Source organism: Platalea leucorodia (genome assembly GCF_965183815.1).
Source record: "Platalea leucorodia genome assembly, chromosome: 7".
Taxonomy (NCBI): domain Eukaryota; kingdom Metazoa; phylum Chordata; class Aves; order Pelecaniformes; family Threskiornithidae; genus Platalea; species Platalea leucorodia.
This window is the reverse complement of record NC_138829.1, coordinates 50,365,517-50,373,396: the sequence shown is the minus strand read 5'-3', so window position 1 is coordinate 50,373,396 and position 7,880 is coordinate 50,365,517.

The window sequence follows — 7,880 nt, the reverse complement described above, 5'->3', positions numbered from 1 at the left end:
GAACCTGCTGAAGGAAAGGCTTCTTCTGTATTCAGGCATCTGCACTGCCAAAAGCCAGGAGCAAGACACAGGTGTATGCCAGATGGAGAGCTGAGGGGTTGTGACAGCAAAGGATGTGCTGACAGCCTTGAAATGCAAAGTGCCTATGGCCTGATTTCACCCAGGAGCGTATGCTCCAGCAGCTGTGGCTGTTTCGAATAAGCCTGGGTGCAGGAGGTTCCTCAATTCTTCTGCTCTTAAGATAATTTCCTGCAGTGTTTTTTGCCTCATCAGTTTAACAACCCCTACCTTGGGCAAGGCTGAGAGCAAACCTGCCACTCAGAGCAAACCTGCCACTCACTGGCCGGGCCGCGGGGTGCAAAGCCCATGCTGCTGGTATCTCCAAGCACTTCAGCATTGTGCTTAGCTTGGCTCTGTCTTTTGTTCTGGGTCTGTGTTCCACTGTCTGAGCAAAGTGCATAGAGGAATACTTCTTCGTATTTGTATTAAATGCTTTAATTTCATGAGGCAGAGACCCTGAACTGGAGGAGCTCTACCTGTTGGCAAAGCTGCACTTGAAGGAAAATCAGGGCTTTGTTCGGGAATCTCAGAGTGGCTTTGATTGTTTGCCTAGTACGGCTGCATATCATAATAGAATCAAATATGCTTTACAGACAGTAAATCTGAGTCACAGAAGAGAAACGGATGTCTAACTTTACACAGGAACACACGCCAAGCCAGAGAACATGAATCTCAGTGTAGAAAAGGTCAGGCTCCCAAAATAATAAACCAATTTAATTATCTGACACTTTTTCATTAATTACATATTTCTGTGTAAACTTGGGACCGTTTTTACTCTCCTTTAAATTAACAATTTGGCAAAAGGGAAGTACTTCATGATGTGAGGTGGGTGGCCAGCTCTGATTCTCGTGCCTCTCTGTTTCATCTGCATAAGAAATAGCAAGGGAGGAGCAAGCACAGCGGCTGCTCCCACCGCTGCCAGGACACAGGTTGTGAGAGGGGCACTGCCACGCCAGGTCCCTCCGGCCACACTCGTGCCACTGTCTTCAGCAAAGTCCTGCGGCTCCTCACAGGCTTTCCCCTAAAAACTGAAGGGAGAGTGAGGAGGAGAGTTTGTGTCTTTATTTATCACACAGGTTTTAAAACACTGAGTTTTTTTAATCTTTGTATTTCCTACATTGCTATTTTACATGGCAAACCTACATCAAGTCCCAGCAGTTAGGCTGATGCCAGGCAGCTGGGGACATTAGCACTCGCTGACCTGTGTCTCTTTTCAAATGACATCACTCTCTTTGCGTACTTAGTCTGTAGGACCCCACAAACTGGTAACCTGACCTGGAGCCACACTGAGACCGTACACTTTATGTTCTGTCCCCACTGAGCTGGTGATGAAGCAATGAAATCTGAGAGCTGTGAAAAATGTATTTCAAGTTGAATAATAAGAAAGTGTCGAAGGAAAGGTCCTGTTTTATTATGACCTATAAAATATTAGGAAAAGGCTCCATTCATTTTCCCCAGTTTTATTTTTAATAGATTACTTAATGGGTTGCTGCTGAGGTAAATATATGTATGTATAAAGAGAGCTTAAAAATTATTGTGCCCATAATAATGGCCCCTCACAATATTAAAAAACGAAGTATGTGAAAATGCAAATACCTCTATATCTTTCTTGTCAGTTTTTGTTTTGCACCTTGCGGGAGCCCCATTTAATCTCTAGCAAGAACTAATTTCTCCTGGGTTCTTAGCCTTGTCCTTCCTGCCTCTAATACCAGATTGGCAACCCAGTCACAAATAGTTAAAAGCAGTACCGTAGGGTGAATATAATCATGGCCAGTAACTGGGCAACTGCCCACTTAATCTGATTATCGGCCTGTGACGCACTGTAGCCTGTTAACCTTGTTTTGACCAGCTTCCTGACACTTGTGACACAAATGAAGTGTGACATGATTAAATGAGACTGATCAGTTTTGCTCACCAGGACAATACGGGGCAGCTGCTGTGCTCAGGATTTACAACGCAGTGAAAGCTTTGAAGTCCCATAATTTAGTTGTTATGATTGCTTTCCTCTGACTGGAGGGATGACTGTCCTCTCCAAACACATGTAGTTCGGTGTGGATGCAACGACTTTACTGTGGTGGTTCCCTGTAGATCTCTGCAGGGCCCCAACTCGTACCCCAGAAGTACATCCGCAGAGCAGGGGTGGCTTTGATACACACCTGATGCAACCAGCAGATGATAAACTTATCACATGAGAGAAAAGCAGGACAGGGTGATGAGAGAAAAAGCAAACACAGCTCTATAAATGTATTTGATATTCTAACTATATTTTAATACTTTTTTTTTAGTAGTTTTTGGCCAGATTTTTTAAAAGTGGAAGTATTAGTCATGTAATAATCCAAATACTGTGTGTTAGGTTGCTTTCTGATGGCATGAGCTGCGTTAGGTGATGATAGCCTTTCTGCTGCAAAAGGGTCCTTTACCTTACTTGAAGCTTTGCGTATTTTAAGGCCAGAAAGACTGTTACAATCGTCCTGATCTTCTGCATAACATTTCGGAGCATTTCCCCTGGGCGCTGGAGGGCAGTGCCTTTGCTCGGGAGCGCGCTGGTTTGCCTGCTGTTGGTGCTGTTGGTGCGGTGTTCTGAGCAGCTACAGAAACGTGCATGTCTGGTAAGTTAATGTGCTGATGTGCCCTTCATAAAGTAAAAAAAAAATAGATCTCTGCTAACCTTGCAAGCCCTCTATTGTTTACTGGAAAAGGCTAATAGGAAAAAAGGAAAGAGATACAAAGAAACAAGAGCATTAAGATGAAAAGAAAATAATTACCTTGGATGGGATATGAAATCAAGGACAATATTTTTCCTCCCTGCTATGGATGGGCATTTATTTTTACTAGTAGAGTACAGGGATAAGGAGACATTGTTCTCCTAACGTAGTCAAAACAAATGCAAAATCCTCAGTCTGACATTGAAAATGACTGATGCTTGTGCAGGAGGCTGGGCTCAGGCAATCCAGATCACTATCACCCTGTCTTCTCATGTATAACTTGCACGTTTCAGTCCACATAAACGAATCCTAAATTCCCGCTCAAGGATGAGGCCTGTCAAATAAACGTGCATCTGTGAGTCAAAGCAAAATGCATGCAGAATAAAAATGCCTGAAATTAGAAGTATATATAAGTTCTTCTCACTGACTAGATAAATTAGTAGGGCTTTAGGAGCTACGCAAAAGGCTGCACGTGTGTGCAGGCACAGGATGGCATGGGAGAGGACTGAGACACCGAGCTCAGTGGTGGCAGGCTGGGGGAAATGCTTTCCTGGAAGACAGCAACTCAACCTTCAGCTTCTGGTAATTTTGGGAAAGATTTCATGGCCAAACACTCACATGTTCAGGATTACCTAGCAGAAAATTATATGACTGTCAGCAAAATAAATCATTTTGAATGAAGATGAACAAGGCATGTAAGCCGAGTCAGAGAACTACTGTTAACTAATCACTTGTCTGACCTTAACTGCTCCCTAATTACAGTGTCTAGGTCTTGGGTGCCTTAGATAAATGCTTATAATAATACAATGCCTGTTACAGGAGGACCGGCCGTGCTTTGTATGTAGACATGTCAAGTTGAGAAGGGTATTAAGTCCTGTGAGATGAAGTGCAGGCAGGTCTGGTGCCTGCTGCTGGCTTCTCCCTGCCCAGTGCCTGGGAAGACGCTGCCACAGGGCCCAGCAGGACTTGGGGGGCCACCCCGATCCCCGCTTCCCCTCCATCTGCCCTTCCCCTCTCCCCAGGGTACGCCGCCTTGGAAGATGAAGCCTCAGACAGCCCACGCATGGACAGGAGCACTTCATTGCTCCTGTGACACGTTATTAGCAGGCGCTGGCAGTGCCAGGCGCAGGCAGCGGGCCATGAGGCTGTTCTGCTTGGAAGCAGCCACCCCACATTATGACATTTTTAATTTATAAGCACAGTACTGCATCCAGCTAACGTGTCAGGCTGCTTGGCACTGCTAACTGTGGTGTGGATGGGGCAGCCTGGGGGACTGGGATGGAGCCTCTAATCTGTGAAATCCAGGTCAAAGCAGGACAAGTCTGATCTGATGGCCTGCCAGTGTGACATGAAGCTCCGGCAAGTTACCACCAGGCACAAGTCCAGGTTTCTCTGCTGGACACTCCTTTGGTTGCCCTGCTCTAGGGGAGGAAGACCTGAGCAGGTACTAAAGGCAGGTACTTAGCCTGGGCTAGCAAAACTAGAGCCTGGAGGCTTTACAGAGCCTGTGCCTGGTGGTCCCTTTCCTTCCCCAGGGAGGGACTGGTCTCTGCCATGTTTGTAGGCTTTGGCCATCTGAGACCTCACACTGAACATCACCTGGCTGCAGTGGGAAGGCAGATGTCTGCCTCCCCAAAAGTGGAGAGGTTGTCTCATCACCTAAGGCAAATAGCCAGATGCCGCACCACACTCGCAAACACATTTGTTATAGCAGCGTTGTTGTATAGAGGTCACAGTCGTGGGTGAGGTCTTCCTCAGGCTCAGCACAGGGCTAGCACATTGGGAAACTATAATCCAAACAGGTGAAGAATAGAGGGAAAAAGATTGCAAAAAAATGCTAGGATTAGCTGCTGGCTCACAAAAGGGAAAATGAATGGAATAGGATATCCTCTTGGTCAACTAATATAACTCACACTGGGAATGGATGCCAGCACACCAGTACTCTGCCAAGGCAAAGACTTTCTGGGCTAGTCCTACAGTGTGAAATTATTTTCCCATTCCTGGTGTAAGTAAGTCCCCGTTCTCTCTTCTGGATGCAGGTTAAATTCAAAGATGTGTTTTATTTTTTTAATAGCTGCCTTTTTTTTTTTCCAGGTGCCTGCTTTTGCATTTCTCTGATGTTTCCTGTAGGGACAGTCCTCAGTGATTCCTTACAACGACACTCACAAAGACAGACTGTTAAATATGAATCACAGCTGCCATGAAGAATTCCCTGATACAGCTACCAAAAGGGAGGTGGAGGAGGTAAGAGTTAAGTGCAAAAAGCAGTATCATAGCAGAAGAAGTTTGTTCAATCCTACATGCTGCAGGAAAGAATTTTGTTAATGTAGCGTTGCAATCTTTTGAGAGTATCTCTCTCCTGGAAGGATTTCTTGGAAGCTTTTAAGTGCCTTTGGTAAGTCTTTGCATTTAGGCCATACATCTCTGATACAGATGATTTGGAAACTCTAGCTCCTGCTTCAGAACAGAAGCTTGCAGCAGACCCTAAGCATTGGTTTAACTCTTTATCTTTTATTTGGGACAGGATTGATGCAAGGTAACAGTCTGTAACAATATGCCAGACAGAAGTTTTCTTGACCTGGTCATTTTAGATTGCCTGATGTTACTAGCTGCTTCTTAGCATTCCTGTTGCCTAGCTTCCTGCTTATTTACCATTTGCTTTAAAGTGTCTTAACAGACCTGATGTGGTATCAATTCATTAACTCCCTCTTCCTCTGTACAGAACAGGAAAAATTGTGTCCTCCTGCCTTAGTGATGAAAATAGGAAATTTATTATGATGGCCTAATGCTATTGCTAGGATCCCTCTCACTCTTGAAAAAAACACTTTTACAACTTGTTTTGCTCTTTTAGAGTCTCCAACTCTGCTTGCCATAGGATTATCCTGATTTTATTTTTCTTTGCTCATCCATTTTCTACACTTTACAATCTTGACTGACTGTATAGGACAGAAACTTACACTCAAATGTGTTCCTAAGCTGGAGCTTTTGTCTCATGGAGAAATTAGAGTACGGACACCTATCTTTTAAATGACACCTCTCAGTGGGTTTCAGGCCACCTTAATCTGACTTGCTACATCTCAGTGCTAGTCACAATTTAGCCATTAATAAGGTCAAACTTGGAAAGAATTGACTGACTCAAAAATAAAGCTTTGAAAAGAGAGTTAATAAAGGTAAATCCCATTTTCATGCCATCCCAGCAAGTCCAGCCACCAGCATTTCAAACAGGTCCACTGGGGCCTGCCTTCTAACATCTGCAAGCCCAGGGGAGCACTCCCTGTTTATCACTAAATTTTTACGAGCTAACCCAAAAGAATGCCTATACAGTGCTCTAGTCAACCTTAAAAGGCTTCTAACAATACACCAAATAAATACTCAGCTGTTACCAAATAACCCAAATCAATCCACCCAGTGGCCATGTAAGTGCAGGACAAGCCCATGCTAAGTATTTATGCAACATCTCATGCAAAACTGTAAGTGTAATACAAACAGTAATGAAGCTATTTCATGGACATTAGCACCAGCTTCTAAAAAATGAACCCATTGGACTTTGGGGACATTTTCTTTTCAGATCCAAATTTGCACTGGTTTTGTATGAAATTCCAAGCCAGTGAAAACTAACTTTTGTTTTCAGTTCAACTCTGATTCACGCTTGTGAGACACTTGTGTCACCAGAGCTGATTCAGATCCACCTGAGTTCAAGCAGGGCAGTTCTTGGGGATCTGAGTACACGTTGCTGAGTCAGGAAACCCAAATCTTCCCTTGTGCCAGATCTTCACTTTCTGCACAACCCCTGTTGTTATGCAATCACATGCAAAGAAACAGGGATCACTGCTGCTTTCTTCTATATCTGCTCGTACACCTACTGTTAAACTGGTGCCTTTCATCTGGACTTAGCTTGTGCTGAGGTTTGATTGTAAGCCTACGATAGAGATAGTTTCTATCATCATGTAGTAGCATATTTCTATCATGTAGTAGTAATTCTGTGGTGTTTCCCTAGATCCATGAAGGCTCTACTTTGTCTCCTGAAGTCAGCTGGATAGTCCTTTACCTGATAATTTGCCATCCCCTTGTGTAACATGAGCTTCATCTTGGTGTCCCACCATGTGTGGATGTGTGGCTATGCACAGTGCTCTGTTAACTCAGGCTGGAGTATGAGCAAACATGGCTTCTCTCCTAGTCAGTGAGACAGAAAAGAACACTTCACAAACATAAGCTGTCCTGTTCTGTAACCCAAACCCACTCCTTTCACTGGACAGAGAAAGAGAAGGAGAGTTTTTTGCTGAGGGAGACATGCCGGACAATGCTGAGCCAGATGGATCTGCTGACTGGAGAGTTTCAGGTGCGACTGGAGCTGCTGGGGTTCAAATTCCCATTCTGGTTTGTGGCATAGTCATTCATTTTGCCATTGGCCCTGCTGACGCTTCCCGCAGCCTCTGGACCTGAAAAGCCCTTTGTGCTTCTGTCAGGTGAAATAAATACCAATGCATGTGTAAGAGAGGTCACTTTGGATTTCCACACAGACAGGTTTTCCTTTTTTTTTTTTTTCTTTAATGAGATTTCAGAAGAGACTGAGGGAAGGTGGCTGATAGAATATTATTATGGAGCTTGTAATTGCTTATACAGCTTTCTAACCTACCTGTATTAACAAAAGCTTGTTGGATAAGAGGCAAGGGGCCAGCTGCTTTCTGGAGTGTGGTAGGGAAGGGCAGGGATGCACGCAGGGGTGGAGAAGGGCTCTTCTGACATTGCATGTGTAATCTAATCTAGGCCATAATAATTTCCTACTGGCTCAGCATCAGTCACATTGTTAGCCTAACAGTGAAATTAGATCTTGCCTGTCAGTGACATCTACTTTCCTATCTGGACCATCTCTGTACTGCAGTACTTCCTGGCTCAATTCATGTGGGACCAACAATCCCAGTTATGTCGATCCAGACGTAGCAGAAAGCTTTTACTGAGCACACCCAGCAGACCAAGGAAACCATCAAAGTGAGTGTTTCAATATGCCATTGCTCTCTTGTGTAAAATAGGAACAACTTCATGTTACAACTTGGCGTCTTACTCCCTTCCAACTCCCTGCATTGATCAAACAAACAGCAAATACTAAAAAGATAT